The sequence below is a fragment of the Carlito syrichta genome, unplaced genomic scaffold (genome assembly GCF_000164805.1).
Source record: "Carlito syrichta isolate Samal-C Ts95f unplaced genomic scaffold, Tarsius_syrichta-2.0.1 Scaffold309682, whole genome shotgun sequence".
Classification (NCBI taxonomy): Eukaryota; Metazoa; Chordata; class Mammalia; order Primates; family Tarsiidae; genus Carlito; species Carlito syrichta.
In genome coordinates, this window is record NW_007253778.1 from 259106 (window position 1) to 281330 (window position 22225).

A 22225-nucleotide genomic window follows, 5' to 3' on the forward strand; every position below is an offset into this window, starting at 1 on the left:
GGCATGTTGATAAATGTATCAGAGGTATATAACAGAAATTTTGAGCTCAAGACATGACCTTGATTATTTCATAGAAAGAGGAAATATTCTCGAGATCTACCAATCGAGAGTGCAGTGGGTGTGACCAATCAAACTAGCCTCGACCTTATGGGATCCGGTGATCCTTCCACCTCAGCCTTCCGAGTAGCCGGAATTAGAGGCGCGCGCTACCACGCCCGGCTGATTTTTTGATTTATTGTAGAGATGAGGTCTCGCTGCCCAGGCGGGTCTTGAACCCGTTGGCTCAGGCAATCCACTCACCTCAGCCTCCCAAAGGCGTGGGATTTCAGGCTGAGCCACCGAGCCCGGCACAAAAAAATTTTAAAAATCAAAATAAATTTAAAAAATGAAAGATATCCTGTATTGGTCACAGTATTGTGTGTTTGAGTGGGTTGGGTGCTCCATCAGTGGTCCTTCATAAACTCACCCCAGTCAGCTATACTTAACTGATGAACTTCTTTGTTCAGGGTGACATTTTAGCAAAATGCACAAAGAATGAGCCAGAGCCAGGGTGAAGAGAAGGGGATGGAGTGGGTGAGCTGCTCACATGACCTGGCAGAGACATTGAGCTGAAGATGTGACCGGGTAGCAGGAGGCACACTGGAAAAGAGACACATTGAGATAGAAAAAAAACAAAACAAAACAGGAATTAAGCAGGAAAGCTGACCTCAAGGGTCTTAAGTAAGCAACTGCATGCCATCTCTGCTCCTGTAAATACGTTGTATGTAAATAGCTACAGGCTATTTTCCTTAACTGCAGTCTCTGTTTCTGTAAACACACTTTATTATACCTCATATGGAAATGTCCATAAAAATATCTGCTTCAATGTTTGTTGTAGAAGTAGAAGTAACTGTTCCTGGTCCTAAATTTAAAATTGTAAACACACCAATGGCAAACCCATGTATGTTGTAACCAAAAAGCTCTGTAAAAACAGTTTGAAACTGAGGGTTGGGGCTCAGGTTTTGGGAGGCTACTCCACCTGAGACTTCCGGAATAAACACCTTCGATTCTCCTCTAAGTCTCTGGTGCCTGTTCTGAGTGCATTCATTTCTGTTCCTGGTGAGTTGCTGCAGTTGCTGTAACAACACAATCAAAGCAATAAGAGCATTAGAACAAGGAAGCAGAGGACACTTCTGATCCAAGTCAAAGGAAATAAGCTGGGTGTGGTAGCTCACACCTGTAGTTCTGGTTACTTGGAAGGCTGAAGTAGAAGGATCACCGGAGCCCAGCAGGTCAATGCTGGGGTGGCAGGGAGTGTGCCACTGCACTCAGGCCTGGGTGACAGAGTGAGACTCCAACTCAAAAAAAAAAAAAAGGAAATACTTTTTTGGGGAATAAAGCTGAGTATGACTAACAAGCCTTAAGAGACAAAAGCAACAGTTCATTTAGTGTATTAATTACCTATACTGCTCTAACAAATTACTACATATTTAGTGACTTAAAACACCACACATTTATTCTGTTATAGTTCTGAAAGCCAGAAGTATGAAATTAGTTTCCCAGGGCTATAGTCAAGGTGCAAATGGAACTGGTTCTTTCTAAAGGCTCTGAGGGGAAAATCTATTTCCATGCCTACATCCCTAGGCATGTGGCTGCTTCCTCCATCTTTTTTTTTTTTTTTTTAGTTGAAGTCTCAGTCTGTCACCCAGGTTGGAGTGCAGTAGAATGTTCACGGTCACTGCAGCCTCAACCTGCTGGGCTCAGATGATCCTTCTGCCTCAGCCTTCCAAGTAGCTGGAACTACAGGCATGTACCACTATGCCCAGCTAATTTTTTGATTTATTGTAGAGATGAGGTCTCGCTAAGTTGCCCAGGCCAGTCTTGAACCTGTGGGCTCAAGAAATCCTCTCACCTAGGCCTCCCAAAGTGCTGGGATTATAGGCATGAGCCACCACACCCAGCCTTGCTTCCTCCATCTTAAAGTTCATCACTCCAGTCACTACTTCTGTTGTGACATTGCATTCTTCCCTGACTAGCTTCTCCTGAGTCTCTCTTACAAGGACTCTTGGGATCTGGTCAGATCCATATAGACAATCCAGGAGAGTATCCCTGCCACAGCCAAGCTGGGTTCTTGTGCCCGCTGTCCAGAAAAACTAAAACATGACATAGTTTTAGTTACAATGGAGAATGACTTTAATATCACAAAGCAAGGTCGGGCATGGTGGCTCAAGCCTGTAATCCTAGCACTTTGGGAGGTTGAAGTGAGAGGATTGCCTGAGCTCAGGGGTTTGAGACCAGCCTGGGCAACTTGGTGAGATTTCATCTCTACAATAAATAAAAAAATTAGCCAGTCATGGTAGTGCAGGCCTGTAGTTCTAGTTACTTGGAAGGCTGAGGTGGAAGGATTGTCTGCGCCCAGCAGGTCGAGGCTGTGGTGGCTTTGAGTGTGCCATTGTACTCCAACCTGGGCAACAGAGTGAGACTCTGACTCAAAAAAAAAAAAAAAATTACAAAGCAGCTAAGCAAAGAAGGCAGGGGGAATTTCTCATGTCCACCTCTTCAAGAATTTAGAGAAGGGAACTTGGTGGGCAGAGGTGTAGGGGTTGTTGATTGGTTGATGATGTCATGGGGGGATGTTGAGACAGTCTTCCTGGGGTACTGTGTCTGGTAGAGGACTTCCTGGTGCTCTAGGCCTGGGTAGGAGTTTGGGTTTGCCAGACTACAAAGTCTGAAAAAGATCTCAAATACCATTCTCTGTTTTACAATAGATGTGCTCTATAAAACTAGCCACATGACTATCACATACTATCCCTTCTCTATTATGGTGGCAGTCCAGAAGGAAGATGTGGGAGGTGGGATCCCTGGAGATTGAAGCTGCTTTGGGCTTTCTCTTTCAACTAGAAATATTGATCAACTGGCTTTCCCCAGGGGTCAGGACGTGAAGATAATTTTATATAGGGAGTTTCATCCCTATCTCAAGATCTTTCAATTAATCACAGAAAAGAAAAAAATAAACCATTTTTCTGTTCACTGACTCACTAATCAACACTTCTGTGATCCTAGATATATGGAAATTTCTCCTCACATACCAAGCAAAAAACTATCCAGCAGACACCAGCTGGGTGTCCTCTAACTCAATTTAATTCTGACCTGGACGTAGCATAAAATCCCACAGCTAGGGCTCAGTCCCGAAAACTGTCTCCCATCCCAGATGCTAGTCTCAAGTCCTGGCCTCCAAAACTTCCTACTGACTTGCTATGAATTAGGATTCCCACAACTCCCTCCTCAGATTAGACTAATTTGCTAGAGTGCCTCAAAAAACTCAGAGAAACATAGTACATGTATTGGCTTATAATAAAGACTATTACAAAGGATACAGGTAAATTGTGAGAAGTAATTGTCTAGATATTGACTCCTTCCCCCTATAGCTAGTTTCTTTCTGCTCCTCCCTCTGGGAGCAACTTCTGGCCAAGGCTGGTCTTTGCTGGATATGCATATTCCTAGTAATGAGTCACTGGGTGCAAATAATCAAGCAGAATTGAGAACAACATGGGCAGCACCCTTACTCTCTGTGATTGTAACAACCATGTAGCAAGATGAATAATTAACTTGCTAGACTATAAACTGCCTGCTGTACTGTCCCACGGTGTGGGCTCTTTCTTCACCTACTGGCCACCAGTGGTGCTCCTGGGTTGATTCTTTCTTTACCAACTGGCCACCATCGGTGCCTCCTGTAAGTTCTAATAAACCAATGTCTCTCCTTGCTGGACCTCTGGGTGACTTCTTTGGAATAGATAAAGAACATTATGTGCAAGCCCTATCAGATTTAAGGCTACCATGTTACAAATAGCCTGATGAAAGAGATGTATAGAGCAAGGCATGTGAGAAGGGGCATGAAATTTTCATGCCCTCTCCTGGTGCACCAATCTCTTGGAATCTGTGTGTCCAGTCATGTATCCAGAAGCTACCCAAAGTCAGTCCTTTTGGATTTTTATGGAAGCTTGATTATGTAGGCATGATTGATTGATCATAAACCATTGGTGATCAGCTCAACTTTCAGTCCCTCTCCCGTTCCTGGAGGTTGTGAGTTAGGACTGAAGCTTCCAATCCTCTAAACCTGTGGTTGGTTCTCCTGGCAACCAACCCCCATCAGGAGGCTATTCATGAGCCCCCCAGACATCAGTCAATCTTTATCATGCAAAAAACTACTTATCACTTTGGAGATTCAGAGGATTTTAGGAGTTATATGCCAGGAAACTGGGAGAAGGACCAAATGTGTGTGTGTGTGTGTGTGTGTGTGTGTGTGTGTGTGTGTGTGTGTGTGTGTGTGTGTGTGTGTATTTTTTGAGTTGGAGTCTCACTCTATCACCTAGGCAGGAGAGTAGTAGCATGCTCACGGCCACCCCAGTGTCCCGGTGGTCTTTCTACCTCAGCCTTCCAAGTAGCCATTAACTACAGGCACACACTACCATGCCCAGCTAATTTTTAAAAAATTTATTGGAGAGATGAGGTCTTGCCAAGTTGCCTGGGCTGGTCTTGAACCTGTGGGCTAAGGCAATCCACTTGCCTTAGCCTCCCAAAGTGCTGGGATTGTTGCGGGAAAACAGAGAGACCGCGACACTGAGGCTAATCCAAGAAGTAGTGTTTTATTGGTTGCTGGCATAACTCAGGGGGTTAATGCTCCAAGGCTGAGCAACTGGAGAAAGAGGAGAAAGGTTTTATATGTTAGTTTAGGTAAGGGAGGGGATTGGGTTGTATGGTTATACATTTTTCTTTGGAATTTGCAAGGTTGTATTCAGAAAACCAGATTTTCAAAGAACAAAATGCTTCCAGCATATACATGATGTGGTGGTGGCGGGGGGCAGGTAAGGTTGTGAATCGATTATTATCTTGCACTTACAGGAAAGTGCTTGTGGCTACTTGGTTTTCTCACATCCCATGTCTAGCAGGTTTGGAGCTTGCAGGTTGATTTTTTTTAAAAAGAATAATTTTAACTGTTTCTAGCCCCTCTGTGTCACATTCCCCCCTTTGATGCTTGACCCTTCCTGGGTTAAAGAGCATCATCTTCATTTGGTGTATTAAACATTATGTGGGCTGCGGTTTCTCATTCAACAACTGTTTCCACAAACTTAGAGGTGGAGTTCATAATTATTAGGGCTATGCAAGGGAGGATAAGACAGGATCTCAACAAAAGGATTACAGATCCAATAATGTACTTAAATCCTTCCAAACCCAAGAACATGTTTTCAAACCAATTGCCAGTTTTTATGTCATGCCATTTTTGTACTGGGACATGGGCAAGTTTTCTAATAATGGTGGCTGTATCAGTTACAGCTTTACTATTATCATCTATTTGCAAACAACAGCCAGAGCTATTAAATTTACCACATACTGCTCCTTCTTCTGCTAGCAGGTAGTCCAAAGCTAAACGGTTCTGAAAAATGGTGGCACACATTTGGGCTTGTTAAGCAGCAAGCTCAAAGCCATGGCTGTTTGGTTAGTTATAATTTCTAAGACAGCTTGTAACCTGATAATGTGATTTAGCATATATACAGGCGTGCAGTATCCCCAACTCCCATCTTGTGCCCACGTGGCTGGGCCATAAGTATTTATAATTCTCTGGAGTGGCCATTCATCATCTTTCCAAAACCGGGTCCCTCCTATGTTAAGAGTTTGATCAAGAGAGCGAGCATCCCGTGTTTTGAGACTCTCATAAAGGGGGATGCCCAGTTCATCTCCCTTCGGGTTAGGCAGAAGGAAAAACCCTGACTGGATTATTCCTATGGTACACGTGCCTTTCCAGTAAAGTAATCCAGTAAAGTACAGCTGGTCATAATGGGTACAGATAAGTTTGTCAGTATAACAAACTTCTGGCTGGGATGAATAGCAATGGAAGATTTTTATGTCTGGCCAGATAGTTTCTATACATTTACATGCTGGGTAGGTGGGGGAAGCGATAGACACCCAAATTAGGCAGAAGTACATAAAAGCACAAGAAAGATTCCTTTTATAAGAAGGAACAGAAATGCTAGTGAGATCTCTCCCCAACATGTCCAATTTATGGGGGCCAATTCTGCCAGTCCTATAGTAAATCAAATGACAAACAATATAACAATTGACAAATACAAAGGCTGACAAAGTGTAGGCTTGTAATTTTAGAAACAATGACTTATGAGTAAGGTGTTGATTCCATTGAGTCTTCAAGCTTCTGCTGTGTGTATATCAGCCAGCATTCGGTGTGTGACTGAAGAAAGGCCGATGGATTCTCAAGTTTCAGTCATGCATAAACTAGCCAGCCCTGGAATGGCTAGAGCAGGGCCTGGGGAATCTGGTTTGGGTTGCTTGTCGGCTTCAGTAACTTTCCGGAGGGCCATTTTAAGGGGAGTTGACAGATTTGTGGTGCACTCCCAATCCTGGGAGGCAGGCTTAACTCTGTTGTAATGGATCCAGGGAAATATTTTGGCTACTTTGACTGCAGTGGGGGTAGACAAAAGGACAGTAAATGGACCCCTCCAGAGAAGCTTTAGAGACTGTACATTCCATTCGTTTACCCATACTATACCACCTGGTATAAAAGAATGGGCATCAGTAGTTAAACTAATTGGTAGCCATTCTCTGACTTGATAATGGATGGCATTTATGACTGAACCTAAGACTTGTATTTGTTGTTTTAGAGTAAGATTTCCTAACTCCTTTAAGTCTCCCTACATGCCCTTAACAAGAGAGGGTGGCTGCCCTTAAAGGATTTCAAAAGGCGAGAAACCTGTTTGTTTTGTGAGGCTAGACCTTACCCTTAAAAGGGCTATGGACAGAATCTAGACCCAGACTAAATGAGTTTCTTGGCATAGCTTACTTAGTTGGGATTTTAAGGTCTGGTTCATTCACTCCACCTTTCCTAAACTTTGTGGCCTATAGGCTGTATGGAGCTTCCATTTGACTTGCAGTCCTCCTGTCATTAACTGTACTATTTCAGCTACAAATGCCAGTCTATTATTCAATCCTATAGTGATCGGGAGTCCAAATTGAGGAATGGTTTCTTTTAACAGGACTTAGGCCACTTTGGTGGTGACTTTCTCTGTCCTTGTGGGGAAGGCTTCAACCCATCCTGAGAAAGTACACACAAGTCGGGCTTGGTGGCTCAGCCTGTAATCCCGCGCCTTGGGAGGCTGAGGTGAGTGGATTGCCTGAGCCCGCAGGTTCGAGACCCGCCTGAGCAACTTGGTGAGACCTCATCTCTACAATAAATCAAAAAAAAAAAAAATTAGCCAGGTGTAGTAGCCTGCACCTGTAGTTCCAGCTACTTGGAAGGCTGAGGTGGAAGGATCACCGGAGCCCAGCAGGTCGAGGCTGTGGTGGCCGGGAGCGGCCACTGCACTCCAGTCTGGGCGACAGAGTGAGACTCCAACTCAAAAAAAAAAAAAGAAAGTACACACAAAAACAAGGAGATATCTGTAGCCTTGGTAGCTCGGGAGTTCGGAAAGTTCACAATAAGATCCTCAAAGGGTGCTCGCCATCACATGCTGCACTCCCAGAGGGACTTTGGGTCCCCACTGTGGGTTATTTTGAGCACAAGTTACACATTGTTCACAGACTACCCGCACTATACTGGAGAGTTGGGGGACATAGAAATACTTACTGATGGTATTTTCAAGAGCAGTCCATCTGCTGTGTGTCCCTTGGTGAAATTGCCTGACAGATGCTGGAGCCAACGATTCTGGAATTGCTATCTGGCCATCTTGAAATTTCCACCAACCGGCTTGTAAGTAGTGTCCCGTTTTGGTTTCAAACCATGTTTTCTCATTTGGCGCGTAGCAAGGGCTCCGGTTTGTCAGCAGGCTAGGAAGCAGCGCCACGGTTATTGTAGTCATTTTGACAGTTTCTCTTGTTGCTGCAAGTTTTACTTCTTGATCTGCTTTGCAATTTCCTTTGGCAGTTATTGCATTTCCCTTTTGATGCCCTTTGCAATGTATGACTGCTACCTCTTTTGGCACCTGTACAGCATCTAGTAGCTCTAGAATTTCATTGCCATATTTTATGTCTTTTCCCTCTGAATTGATTAAACCTCTCTCCTTGTATGAGGCCCCATGTATATACAAGGTAGTAAAAGCATACTTGGAGTCTGTATAGATATTAGCGCGTAGCCCTGCGGTTAGCTGGAGGGCTCAAATGAGCGCAATGAGTTCTGCTTTCTGAACTGAAGTTCCTTTCGGCAGAAGTTTTGCCTTGCCTGTGGAGTTTAAAGTTACCACCGAATAGCCCACAAAGCACTCTCCCTCCTGTATGAAGCTGCTCCCGTCCGTGAAGTATTGGACTTCAGGGTCCCTGAGGGGCTGGTCTGTTAAATATGGATAACTAGAGAGCACTTCGTTTATTATTTCAATGCAATCATGGTCTGGCTGTCCTGGCTCTATAGGTAGTAAGGTTGCCAGATTTAGGGCCTTTACCACCTCTAGGTGAATGCGTGGGTTTTCACAGAGCATTCTCCGATATTTGATGATTGAAGCACTGGTTAGCCAGGATTACCCCTTGTATTCCATTAAATTTATTATAGCATGAGGCACCCTGACAGTTAGGTTTTGTCCCATAGTTTGTCAGCTTCTGTTATCAGGAGTACCATAGCTGCCAGGGCTCATAAACAAGATGGACAGCCTTGAGCCACAGAATACAGCTGTTTGAATAAATATACCATGGGTCTATGCCATGACCCCAGCATTTGAGTCAAGACCCCTACTGCGGTGCCAACACATTCATGCATGTATAAAAAGAAAGGTTTAGTCACATCTGGGGGTCCCAAACCAGGTGCATTGGTGAGGGTCTGTTTAATTTGTTCAAAGGCCTTTTGCTGAACTTTTTCCCATAGCAGAGGTTCCCATTCACCCCCTTTGTGGCTTCAGAGAGGGGTTTTGTCATGATGGATAAGTTAGGTATCCAAATTCTATGGAACCCAACAGCCCCCCAAAACTCCCGGATTTGACACCTGGTAGTTGGGACTGGAATTGAACACACCACCTGTTTTCTGTCAGGGCCCAGTTGGCACTGGTCTTGGGACAAATGAAAACCTAGATACCTAACTTTTTCCTGACATATTTGGGCTTTTTTCTTTGAGACCTTGTAACCTGCCTTTCACAGGAGAGTGAGCAGTTATTGTGTCCCTTGCATACAGTTTTCCCAGGTTGGTGCTGCCAATAGCAAGTCATCTACATACTGAAGTAAGGCACAGCCACACTGGTGTGCTGGAAAGGCTTTTAAATCTGAGGCCAGTACCGTACCGAAGATGGTTGGAGAATTTTTGAATCCTTGAGACAGCCGGATCCAAGTTAACTGTCCTTTGGTGCCATTTGTTGGGTCCTCCCATTGGAAAGCGAAGATCAGCCGTCTTCTTGGGGCTAGGTGGATGCAGAAGAAGGCATCCTTAAGGTCCAAGCAGGTGTAGAAAGCAGTCTCAGCAGGATGAGACCCAGCAGCATATACAGGTTTGCGACAATGGGGTGTAGAGTGACCGCGACCTGGTTTACGGCTTGCAAGCCTTGAACTGACCGGTAGTCATTTGTGCCTGACTTCTGCACTGGCAACAGAGGCATATTCCAAGCAGACTGACAAACCCAGAGGATTCCATAATGCAAAAGTCTCTCCAGGTGCTTGTGGATCCCTATTTGTGCCTTGCGTGGGATGAAGTACTGCCTCTGATGGACCAGCCCATTCCCCAGTTTAGGTCCACAATCACGGAGGGTATATTTTTTTTGCCAGGTTTGGAGGATTTTCCTCTGTTCACACTCCTGGTACTTGAAATGACAGCTCTGGAGATTTTTTTGAGACCTCCATTAGGCTGTGGAGCCACCATTCCTCTTCCTGGGGGACGGTGAGGGTCATGATTTTAGCCTCTGGGACTCTTAATTTCAGTGTTACATTATCAGGAGAATCAAAAGTTATTTGAGCTTGAAGCTTTCTCAGGAGGTCCCATCCCACTAAGGCTACGGGGCAATCTGGGAGATACAGGAACTCTTGTATGACTTCATGGCTGCTGACTGTACAGTATTACAGCACCAGGAAGGGATGTCTGGCTTGACACTTAGTGACTCCCATAACATTAACCCCATTTTTGGGAGAGGGGACCTACAGTCTGGGTGATCACAGAGTGTTCAGCTCCCGTATCAACCATGAAGTTCATATGTGGGTCCTCTACTGTCATGCTGCTCATAGGATCCTGGGGACCTAAAGATAGTAGGGAGCCCAGTCTGGGCTCATCAATATCTCATCAGCTATTTGTTGGGGGCATTCACCCTTCCAGTGGCCTTCTTGGTAATAATAGGCACACTGGTTTCTTCCTAACTTCATAGGGGGTTGTAATGTCCCTTGTGTAGACTGACAGATGGAGTTCGGGGTCCCTGGACAGGCTGAGGTTGTCTGGATCTCACCCTGGAAAACTGCCGACCTGTCTTCTTCCCCAACCTCTACCTCTGTTTTCTCCCGGGGGGGGGGGGGTCTGATATTTGGCACCCCCCAATGGCAGCAGCAAGCATGGCCATTTTTTTTCCTGCTTTCAGTCTGCCTCTTGTTGGGCCTCCTTATCTCAGTTAATGAACACTTTAGTGGGAACTTCTAGCAGCTGGCTAATATTCATTCCAGCAAAGCCCTCTAGTTTTTGTAGCTAATGTTGGATAGTCCCTGGGACTGTCTGACAAAAGTTGTGTTTACCATACACTGATTTTCAGTTGCCTCTGGATCAAAGAGGGTGTATAGCCGAAAGGCTTCACAGAGTCTCTCATAGAACTGGCTTGGGCTCTCATCAGCTTCCTGGAACACCTCAGATACCTGGCTCATATTTATGGCCTTTTTCCCTCCTTCTCTCATACCTCCCAGGAGGGCCTCCTGATACCATTCAAGCATTTGCAGCCCCTAGTTACTGTTGAGGTCCATTGGGTGTCCTCCTCTGGGAGCTGATTTTGGGCATATGTCTAGGCATTGAGTGCTCCAACCAGGGCATGTTCCTTTAGCCATTTTATAGCCCTCTGTGTAATTCTCTGATGTTCCTCATTATTGAATAGCATCAGGAGGGGGTGGCCTCTGGGTCTGGATAACAGACTGTAACTAAATTAGTCATAGCCGGAGGCTTTTCTGTGAAGGGTGGCATGTGATTTTTCCAATTCGGAGGTCTGTGGTAGTGAAAGACTGGTACACAAATGTGCACTGCCCACCTTGGATCTGGCCTTCTTGATCATAATAAATAGGTTCCCTAGTCTCCCTCAGTGGCATCTGGAAGGCACCATGACATTCCCCTGATGTGAAGTTAGACATGCATCTGGCAGCTGCTTTCTGGTTGGGGTGTGGGGAGTCAGAACAGGTGGTTCAGGTGTGACCTCTGATTGTTTAGGAGATGTACTTAGGCTAAGGGGTGCATTCCAGTTGTAAGCCTTTAATAGTGACTGGCACTATAGGAGCAGGCGGCAATGGTGGGTATACTGGAGAATAAGGTGGTGGGATTTCTGTTTCATCAGCCAGAACCAGCTTATCAGCTAATTCATCAGACTCTAATGGGCATTTGAACTGGGCTGTTTTGAGGGCTACCATAATTTTGCAATTGTCTTCCCAGCAAACTTTTAGCCAAGAGGGTCATGCAAGGACTGCATCCTGCCAATAGTCAATGTAAGGGAATTGGTCTGGGTGACCTGGCTCTCCTACTACAGTTCTATAAATTCTCCTAATGGTTCTTCTATCTAAGGATCCCTCCGGTGGCCATCCAACCCTGAAAGAGGGCCAATCTATTTCACAGAACGTACAGAGCTTTCTCTGACACAATTTGACACTATAACAATCTCCACAGAAACATTTGTCAATATTCTTAAGCATACAAGCAAGAGAGGTATTCTTACTTTGGTTTTCATCCATTTCCTCTCCCTAACAGACAGCAAGCACACACAAATGAAGGAATGGGGGGTATGGAAAACAGCTGCTTCATCCTCCTCCAGCCGTACTCCTCATGGAGATAGTTCAGACATCTCTTAGCAATTGGTGGGTTGGCATAAATCCCCAACCTGTGACAGGGTTGGGGCCACCTTCAGCTGTATGAAGTTGTCCCTGGCTTAGATAGGGACTCAACACTCACTTTGGCCCTCTGGTCAGGTTGGAACACTTCTGCTGTACATTTCATTCACATGCAATCACACAGCATTCTCCAACCCTCCACCCTAACCCTAGAAGTCAACAGGTTCGTCTCAAGATAGTGTTTCCTTTCATTGCGTTTCAGTCCTTTCCATTAGACTGGAGACTACTAGTGGACTCCAGGAGGTGATCAAGCTCCTCTTCTGCCATCTACTGTCAGGTCTTTGCAAAAGTCCGTGTTCCTATACTTTTTGTTGGGCTTGCTCCTCATGCCAGTTCCCATTGCCTCCTTCCAGGTTCCTGTGCTTTTGAGATCTGAGTCTCAATGTGCCAGGAGGGGCCTCCCTCCTACGGATCAAAAGGTACGCTGCACTCCAGGTAAGACTGCTTCTCCCATTGCCCCAGGGATTATACCCCAATGACAAAGGAGGTGGAACACACCGTCTCTGAATGCTTTGTTTCCTGGCCAATGCATCAAGAAATATTGCAGGAAAACAGAGAGATTGTGACATCAAGGCTAATTTGAGACGGAGCATTTTATTGGTGCCGGTATGACTCAGTGGGCTAATGCTCCAAGGCTGAGCAACCTAGAGAAAGAAGAAAAGGGTTTTATATGTTAGTTTAGGTAAGAAAGGGGTCGGGCTGTATGGTTATAAATTTTTCTTTGGAATTTGCTAGGTTGTATTCAGCAAAACCAGATTTTTCAAAGAACAAATTGCTTCCAGGATATACATGACAAGCAGGGGTTGTAAACTGATAACTTTACAAAGAGAGGATGCGTGGATAAGGTCGTGAATCCATCACTATCTTGCACTTACAGGAGAGTGGCTTGTGGCTATTTGGTCTTCTTACATATCCCATATCTAGCAGGTTTGGAGCTTGCAGTTTGATTTTTTTTTTTTAAAGAATCATTTTAACTGTTTCTGGTCCCTCTCTGCCACAGTATTATAGGCTGAGTCACTGAGCCTGGCCCAAATATATATTTTATAATAAGGCACACAGTGACAAAGTTTTGCCCTTTTGCCATATAAGATAGCGTATTAGTCTGGTTTTAATTGCTGTAAAGAAATACCTCACACTGGGTAATTAATAAAGAAAAGAGGTTTATGGTCAGGTGTGGTGGCTCCTCATGCCTGTAATCCTAGCACTCTGGGAGGTGGAGGTGAGAGAATTGCCCGAGTCCAGGGGTTTAAGACCAGACTGGGCAACTAGGGAATACCTTGTATCTACAATAAATACATAATTAATCAGAGGTGGTGGTACCCACCTGTAATTTTGGCTACTTGGAAGGTTAAGGTGGAAGGATCACCTGAGCCCAGCAGGTGACTACAGCCTGGAAGACAGAGTGAGACTCTTCCTCAAAAAGAAAATAAAATAAAAAGAAAGATGAGGTTATTTTGGCTCATGGTTCTACGGTTCTTCATAGTGCTGGCATCTGTTCACCTTATGATAAAGCCTCAGAAAGTTTGTACTTGTGGTAGAAGACAACAGGAGAGGGCATGTCATATGACAAGAGCAGAAACAAAAGAGAGAAGAGGGGTGCCAGGCTTCTTTAAACAACCAGCTCTGGCAAGGCATGGTGGCTCATGCCAGTGATCCCAGTACATTGTTTGGTTTTTTTGAGTTGGAGTCTCACTCTGTCACCCAGACTGGAGTGCAGTGGCTGCTCCCAGCCACCACAGCCCGACCTGCTGGGCTCTGGCGATCCTTCCGCCTCAGCCTTCCAAGTAGCTGTAACTATAGGCGCACACTACCATGCCTGGCTGATTTTTTTGATTTATTGTAGAGGTGAGGTCTTGCCAAGTTGCCCAGGCAGGTCTCGAACCCCCGGGCTCAGGCAATCCACTCACCTCAGCATCCCAAAGTGCTGGGATTACAAACTGAGCCACCCGGCCCGGCTGATCCCAGTACTTTGGAAGGCTGAGGTGAGAGGACTGCCTGAGCCCAGGGGTTCAAGACCAGCCTGGACAACTTGGCGAGACCTCACCTCTATAATAAATGGGAAAAAAAAATACCTGGGAGTGGTGGCACACACCTATAGTTTTAGCTACTTGGAAGGCTGAGGCTGAAGGATCACTTGAACCTAGCAGGTAGAGTCTGTGTTATAGCCTGAGTAACGCTCGGGCTGCTCACCCTTGATATGGATAAATCAAAGGGCAGGGAATTGGTAGAAAAAAGTTTATTTCTGAGTTCAAGTCCAGGGAGCAGAGCCAGACTCTTTCTAAATTTTTTAAATGGTTTTGCCCACCCTGCAGGCTTTTACAGTCCACTTTTATAGTCCAGAGTTGTTGGTACCTATACCAGCAGAGCATTGCATAGAACTTAAGTTATTGCTGCATTTTACATTCAGATGGTGACATTCAGAGTAAAGGAAGTTTACAAGGCCTAAGACATGCATTGCAAAAGTTATGCAAATCATAAGACATATAATTACATTGATACTATATAGTTCAAAGAAAGGGAGTAAATAGGGATTTACAGCTTTGGGTGTAGTCTGCAGGGAAGTCAAAGATCCCCTGAAGCTACTTACTGGGAGTACATGGAAGACAAGGGGACTCTCAGTAATGTGCTCGGGAATGTGCCATGCCCTTCTCTAAGGGCTGTGGCAATATGGAGAGACGTTAGGTCCCTGAATCAGCTGTGATGGCCTTGAGCATGCCATTGCACTCCAGCCTGGGACAGAGTGAGACTCCAACTCAAAAAAAACAAAACACACACACACACACACACACACACACGAATCAGCTCTGTTAACAACTAACAGAGTGAGAACTCACTCATTACTGCAAGAACAGCATCAAATCTGAAAGGACAGAGCCCAAAATGGAATTTCTTTGGTTTCTTTGAGCTCATACATGACAATAATCCTTTCCCAATAATTCTTTCCCAATAATCTTTTCCAGGAACTCTGGGTGACTCACAAGACATTGAGATTAACATCTTTGTCCTAAAGAATTTGTCTTTTAGCTACCCGCCCCACCCTTCTCATCTTTGTGGTTGGCCCACCTATCCATCCCGTGTTCAGGGAGGTAAGGAACACAGCCCATTACACAGCAACACTTCCTGTGCTTACCTGACCCTTCATGATGTCATAAAACAGACCACCACCCAATTACCTTGATGACCTGCCCCACCAAAGAAAAGCTTTAAAAATTAGCACTCAGCCATGTGCAGTGGCTCACGCCTATAATCCCAGCACTTTGGGAGGCTGAGGTGAGAGGATTGCCTGAGCCCACGAGTTCGAGATCAGCCTGGGCAACTTGGGGAGACCTCATCTCTACAATAAATCAAAAAATTAGCTGGGCATGGGCATGGTGGCGCATGCCTATTCCAGCTACTGGGAAGGCTGAGACAGAAGGATTACCTGAGCCCAGCAGGTTGAGGCTGTGGTGGCCATGAGTGTGCCACTGCACTGCAACCTGGGTGACAGAGTGAGACTCCGGCTTTAAAAAAAAAAAAAAAAAAATGACTGTTGCTACTTGAAGTAGAGTGCTTTTTTTTTTTCTGAATTGGAGTCTCACTCTGTTGCCAAGGCTGGAGTACAGTGGCACACTCATGGCTACTACAGCCTCGACCTGATGGGCTCAGAAGATCCTTCTGCCTCAGCCTTCCAAGTAGCCGGAACTACAGGCACGCACCATCATGTCCAGCTAATTTTTTGATTTATTGTAGAGATGAGTCTCACCAAGTTATCCAGGCTGGTCTTGAATCACTGGGCTCAGGTAATCCTCTCACCTCGGCCTCCCCAAATGCTGGAATAATAGGTGTGAACCACTGCACCCGATCGTCATTTTTTTTTTAAGTTCTGGATGCCATGCTTTCTTTAAGCTTTGGTCCCCTCCCAATCTCAGGGAGGTGAATCCATTCCTTCTCTGTTCAATCTACTTTCTACATAAACTAATTTTCCTAATCTAATTCCTGTGCAATTCTTTACATCTGACCTGTGGTCCCAGCCCACTGACCTAACACTTTTTTACTGACATAATAAAGCCATTCATGAGGGATCCTTCCCATGACCAAAACATCTCCCATAAGGCCTCACTTCCAACACTGGGGATAACATTCCAACATGAGATCTGGAGGGGATAATAATCCAAACTCTATCAGGTAACATTCACAGGCCCTAGGGATCAGAATGTGGGCATATTTGGGGAGTCATTATTCAGCCTACCACAATTTACACTTAACAGCTAGAACCTAATAAATGCTCATTTGTTTAGGTGTAAAATGGAAATAAATCATTTTCAAGGTTAAACATCTAAAGAAAAGTCCACAACAGACGTGGCATGGTGCCTCACACCTATAATCTCAGTGAGATAGATTAAAAAAATTAAAAAACAGGAATTAAGCAGGAAAGCTGACCTCGAGGGTCTTATCTTAAGTAAGCAACTGCTTGCCATCTCTGTAAATACGCTGTAAGTAAGCAGCTACCTGCCATTTTCCTTAACTGTAATCTCTATTTCTGTAAACACACTTTATTTTGCCTCCTATGGAAATGACCATACAAATGTTTGCTTCAATGCCTATTGTAGAAGTAGAAGTAACTGTTCCTGGGCCTAAATTTAAAATTGTAAACCTACCAATGGCAAACCCGTGTATGTTGTAACCAAGAAGCTCTGTAAAAGCAGCTTGAAACTGAGGGTCGGGGCTCAGGTTTTGGGATGCTACTCCACCTGAGACTTCCAGAATAAACACCTTCGATTCTCCTCTCAGTCTCTGGTGCCTGCTCTGAATGCATTCATTCCTGTTCCCAGTGAGTTGCTGCAGTTGCTGTAACACCAGCATTTTGGGAGGCAGAGGCGAGAGGATTGCCTGAGCTCAGAGGTTTGAGACCAACCTGGGCAACATGATGAGACCTCGCCTCTACAATAAATAAAAAAATTAGCTGTGCATGGTGGCACATGCCTGTAGTTCCAGTTACTTGGAAGGATGAGATGGAAGGATCCCCTGAGCCCAGCAGGTTGAGGCCATGAGCAGTGTGCCGCTGCACTCCAGCCTGGGTGACAAAGTGAGACTCCTACTGAAGAAAAAAAAAAAAAAAGAAGCCTGGGTGCAGTGGCTCAAGCCTATAATTCCAGTACTTTGGGAGGCTGAGGTGAGAGGATTGCCCGAGCTCAGGGGATCGAGACCAGCCTAGGCAACTTGGTGAGATCTCCTCTCTACAATAAATAAAAATATCAGCCAGGTGTGGTAATGTGCTCCTGTAGTTCCAGCTACTTGGAAGGCTGAGGTGGAAGGATCCCCTGAGTCCAGCAGGTTGAGGCTGGGGTGGCCATGAGCAGTGTGCCACTGCACTCTAGCCTGGGCGACAAAGTGAGACTCCTATTGAAAAAGAAAAAAAGAAGGCTGGGCACGGTGGCTCAAGCCTATAATCCCAGCACTTTGGGAAACTGAGACAAGAAGATTGCCTGAGTTCAGGAGTTTGAAAACAGCCTGGGAAACTTGGTGAGACCTTGTCTCTACAATAAGTCAAAAAATCAGCCAGGTGTGGTAGCATGTACCTGTAGTTCCAGCTACTTGGAAGGCTGAGACGGAAAGGATCGCCTGAGCCCAGCAGATTGAGGCTGTGGTGGCAGTGAGCAGCGAGCCACTGCACTCCAGCCTGGGTGACAGAGTGAGACTCCTACTAAAAAAAAAAAAAAAAAAAAGAAGAAAGAAAGAAAGAAAAGAAAAGAAAATTCTACAACACCCTGGAAATTGTTTTAAAGGCAAACACTCATTGACCAAAGACATGGGTAGCGCATCAGTTCCCCCAGAGGAGACTTGGTAATGTGGAGATTTGGTCTCTTATAGTAAAAACTGAGTCTTATGGGGTGGAGTCACATAGATGTTCAAATAGCAACAACAGCAGAGGTTCATCGATTTTTTTCAGCAAACACTTGCTGAGAGCCTACTCTTCCCAGGCTGTACCAAGCTGGGGATTTAGAGACATGAGCTATGTGCTTATGGTCTCTTTTAGGAGAATAATAAAAGATGAGCCAAAATCCAAGTTGGCAGCACATGGACATGTAGGGGCACATATACAGTGTGTAGGAGTTCTGAGAAGAGAGGGAAATCATTGCCCTCTCAAAATTCCTGGGAGCCCAGATTGATACTTTTTATCCTGCTCCAAGAATTAACAAAGGAGACTGTGCTTGCTGCCTGCTTTTCTGGGAACATGCAGAGAAAACCAGAGAGAAGAATGGAGGGTAGAGGCAAACTACTAAGAAAGTGACAGGAGAAGATGAGGTGCTTCTGGATCCCCAAGCCAAAAATACAAACTTTTGATTGAATCAAAGGGAGATGAAGTTTATTCATTCATTCATTCATGCAATAAATGTTTATGAGCATCTCTCAACTGTCAGTCACAGTTCTAGGCCAGAACTGTATGGCAATTAAAACTGACAAGGCAATTCCTACCCTCATGAAGCTTATGTTCTATGCAAACACATAGGTATGTGGTATATCATCTGTTGATGTCTTATGGAGACAAATTAAACAAGGATGTGGGATAGAGTGCTGATGCAAAGCATTGTTCCTCTCCTGAGTGAAGAAGTCTTTATGGGACATCTACCATATGTGCTAAATACTGCAGGGCAGAGATGAATTCATTCATTTGTTCATTAAACATTTGTTGAATTTGTCTATGTGACAGTCACTGTGCTAAGCCCTGGAGAAACAAGGTCTCTGACATAAAGGAACTTCCAAGCTAGTGAGAGAGACAGTCATTTAATAAATGTACGGTTCAGCCGGGCTCGGTGGCTCAGTCTGTAATCCCGCACCTTTGGGAGGCTGAGGTGAGTGGATTGCCTGAGCCCGCGGGTTCGAGACCCGCCTGGGCAGCGAGACCTCATCTCTACAATAAATCAAAAAATCAGCCGGGCGTGGTAGCACGCGCCTGTAATTCCGGCTACTTGGAAGGCTGAGGCGGAAGGATCGCCGGAGCCCAGCAGGTCGAGGCTGTGGTGGCCGGGAGTGGCCACTGCACTCCAGTCTGGGCGACAGAGTGAGACTCCGACTCAAAATAAATAAATAAATAAATGTACTGTTCAAATGTACAATTACAAACTGAAGTAAAAGCAATGAATAGGGCTGGATGCAGTGGTTCATGCCTGTAATCCAGCACTTTGGCAGGGCAAACCAGGAGGATTGCTTGTGGTCAAGTGTTTGAGGCCAGCCTGGGCAACACAGTGACACTCATCTCTACAAAAATAACAAAAATTGCCGGGTGCAGTGGCTCATGTCTGTAATCCCAGCACTTTGGGAGGCAGAGGCAAGAGGATTGCCTGAGCCCACAGGTTCAAGATAAGCCTGGGCAACGTGGTGAGTCCTCATCTCTACAATAAATCAAGAAAAATTAGCTGAGCGTGGCGGCACATGCCTGTAGTTCCAGCTACTTGGAAGGCCAAGATGGAAGGGTTACCTGAGCCCAGCAGATTGAGGCTGCAGTGGCCATGAGTGTGCCACTGCACTTAAGCCTGGGTGACAGGGTGAGACTTCGACTCCCCCCCCAAAAATTACCAAGATGTAGTAGTATACACATGTAGTCCCAGCTACTCAGGAGGCTAAGGTGGGAGGATTATTTGAGCCCAGGAGTTCTAGGATGTAGTGAACTATGATCACACCACTGTACTCTAGACCTGGGCAACAGCCTGGGATTGTGTCAAAAAAAAGAAAATAACCATGAATAGAATAGTTGAAAGGAAAACTTCAGACAAATTACATTTTTTTTTTTGAGTTGGACTCTCACTCTGTCACCCAGACTGGAGTGCAGTGGCTGCTCCCGGCCACCGCAGCCTCGACCTGCTGGACTCCAGCGATCCTTCCGCCTCAGCCTTCCGAGTAGCCAGAACTACAGGCATGCACTACCACGGCCGGCTGATTTTTTGATTTTTATTGTAGAGATGAGGTCTCGCTGCCCAGGCGGGTCTCGAACTCGCAGGCTCAGACAATCCACTCACCTCAGCCTCCCAAAGGCATGGGGTTACAGGCTGAGCCACCGAGCCCGGCTGACAAATTACATTTAACAGAGTTTGATCAAAAGATGAATTGGGCAGCCCCCAGAAGCAACTTCCGGGCTGCCACATGGTCAAATACTGTTTGTGGACAGAAAAAGGAGAATGATGTTCAGAAAGCAGAATTGAGGTACAGATACAGTTGAATCGCTTATAGCTCAGCATTTGCCTTATTTGAACACGGTTTGAACAACTGGCTGTCTGTGATGGCTGAAACTCTGGTTGGTACACAAGTAGGCTAGTCTGTTTATACATCCAATTAGGTTATAGTTCACTATGTACAAAGAAACATTTAGGCTAAACTTAACATATGTAAGGAGGCAAATTTAACAGGCACATGTACTTAAATTGGAGGATTGCAGCAGGCCATCTCTAAGAAAGTGGTATCTGAGCTGACATTCAAAAAATGTGTAAAAGTGAAAGACATCAACACTTGTTACAAACTACTCTAACTAGGCCGGGACCAGTGGCTCACGCCTATAATCCCAGCACTTTGGGAGGCCAAGGTGAAAGGGTTGCCTAAGTCGATGAATTCGAGACCAGACCAGGCAACTTGGTGAGACCTCATCGCTACACTAAATCAAGAAAAATTAGCCGGGTGTGGTGGTGCATGCCTGTAGTTCCAGCTCCTTGGAAGGCTAAGGCGGAAGGATCACCTGAGCTCAACAGGTTGAGGCTGTGATGGCTATGAGCATGCCACTGTCTTCCAGCCTGGGCGACAGAGTGAGACCCCAAGTCAAAAAAAAAAATAGAAAGAAAATTAATGCATTTGACTAAATTGCAATTCAGATTTCCATTCATCAGAAGACAGCATGAAAAAGAGAGGGAGAGAAGAAAAGGAAGAATAAGCTACAAATTGGGAAGAAACATTTGTAACTCACATAACTGGCAAATAAATGGTATCTAAAATATATATAAAAGAAAAATCAGTAAGAAAAAGACAACTCAATAGAAAAATGGGCAAAAATCATAAACAGGCATTTTTATTTTTCTAAAAGGAAACTTCATTGGAAAGAAGTATGTGAGCCCGGCTCGGTGGCTCAGCCTTTAATCCCACGCCTTTGGGAGGCTGAGGTGAGTGGATTGCCTGAACCCACGGGTTCGAGACCCGCCTGGGCAGCGAGACTTCATCTCTACAATAAATCAAAAAATCAGCCAGCCGTGGTAGCGCATGCCTGTAATTCTGGCTACTCGGAAGGCTGAGGCAGAAGGATCGCCGGAGCCCAGCAGGTCGAGGCTGCGATGGCCGGGAGCAGCCACTGCACTCCAGTCTAGGCGACAAGAGTGAGATTCCCACTCAAGAAAAAAAAAAAAAAGAAGTATGTGAAAGATGTTTATTTTCATTAGCAATTATTAGATAACACAGATTATGTTCATGCAATTTCATCTTACACTTATTAGGTTGTCAAAAATTAAGATATCTGACAGTAATATTCAGGCACTTGCAGGTGTTGTGGGGGTGTCCACCACATGTGCTTGTGATAGTGTTTGGGGGATGTGGGTTGGTATGGTGTTATGGGTTATTGTCCCTCCACAAATCCCTATGTTGAAGCCCTAATCCCCAGTACCTCAGAATGTGTCCTTTTTTGAAAATAATGTCTTTACAAAGGCAAATTAAGGCAAAGTGAGGCCATTAGGATGAATCCTAATTTAACATGACTGATGTCTTTATAAACCAGGGAAATTTGGACACAAGGACACACGTAGATGGAAGTGACATAGGGAGATGTTTCATCTTTTGGCCTGTCTCCTACAAACCGAAGGGAGAGGCATTGAACAGTTCCTTCCCTCCCAGACTTCAGAACCAACCAACCCTGCCCACATCTTAATTTTGGACCAACTAGTAAATGAACGAATGAGTGTTCTGAGTAAATATCTTCGACTGGATTATGCCCCCCATTTCAGTCCCATCCTGCAAATACCTGGCCCCGGAACAGGCTCAGAGAAGGAGCTCGCGATGCATGTTGAATAAGTACATTGGCGTGTTCTCTGAATCAGCCTGGATTCCTATTTCCCTCACCAGCGTCCCCTCCTCCCAGTCCCCCAGATGCCCGTTTCTCCAGCCTGGGCACATTTAAGCAAGTCGAGCGGGGGCCAGCATGGGGGCAGGGCACGCAGGCACGAGGAAGCCCCCGTATTCCGCTCGGCCGTGG

General features: G+C 45.3%; 2 protein-coding genes across 2 annotated transcripts in view; both read left to right on the plus strand.

The window, feature by feature from the left end:
- The window catches only part of OVCH2 (ovochymase 2), a 70823-nt gene that overhangs the window by 47996 nt on the left and 602 nt on the right, over nt 1-22225 (plus strand). The window lies entirely within an intron of this gene.
- Nucleotides 22084-22225, plus strand: part of LOC103269971 (NADH-cytochrome b5 reductase 2) — an 8188-nt gene continuing 8046 nt past the window's right edge. Inside the window, exon 1 of the mRNA XM_021717325.1 lies at nt 22084-22150. The gene's annotated coding sequence lies outside the window, so the exon portion shown is untranslated. The remainder of the gene's footprint in view (nt 22151-22225) is intronic.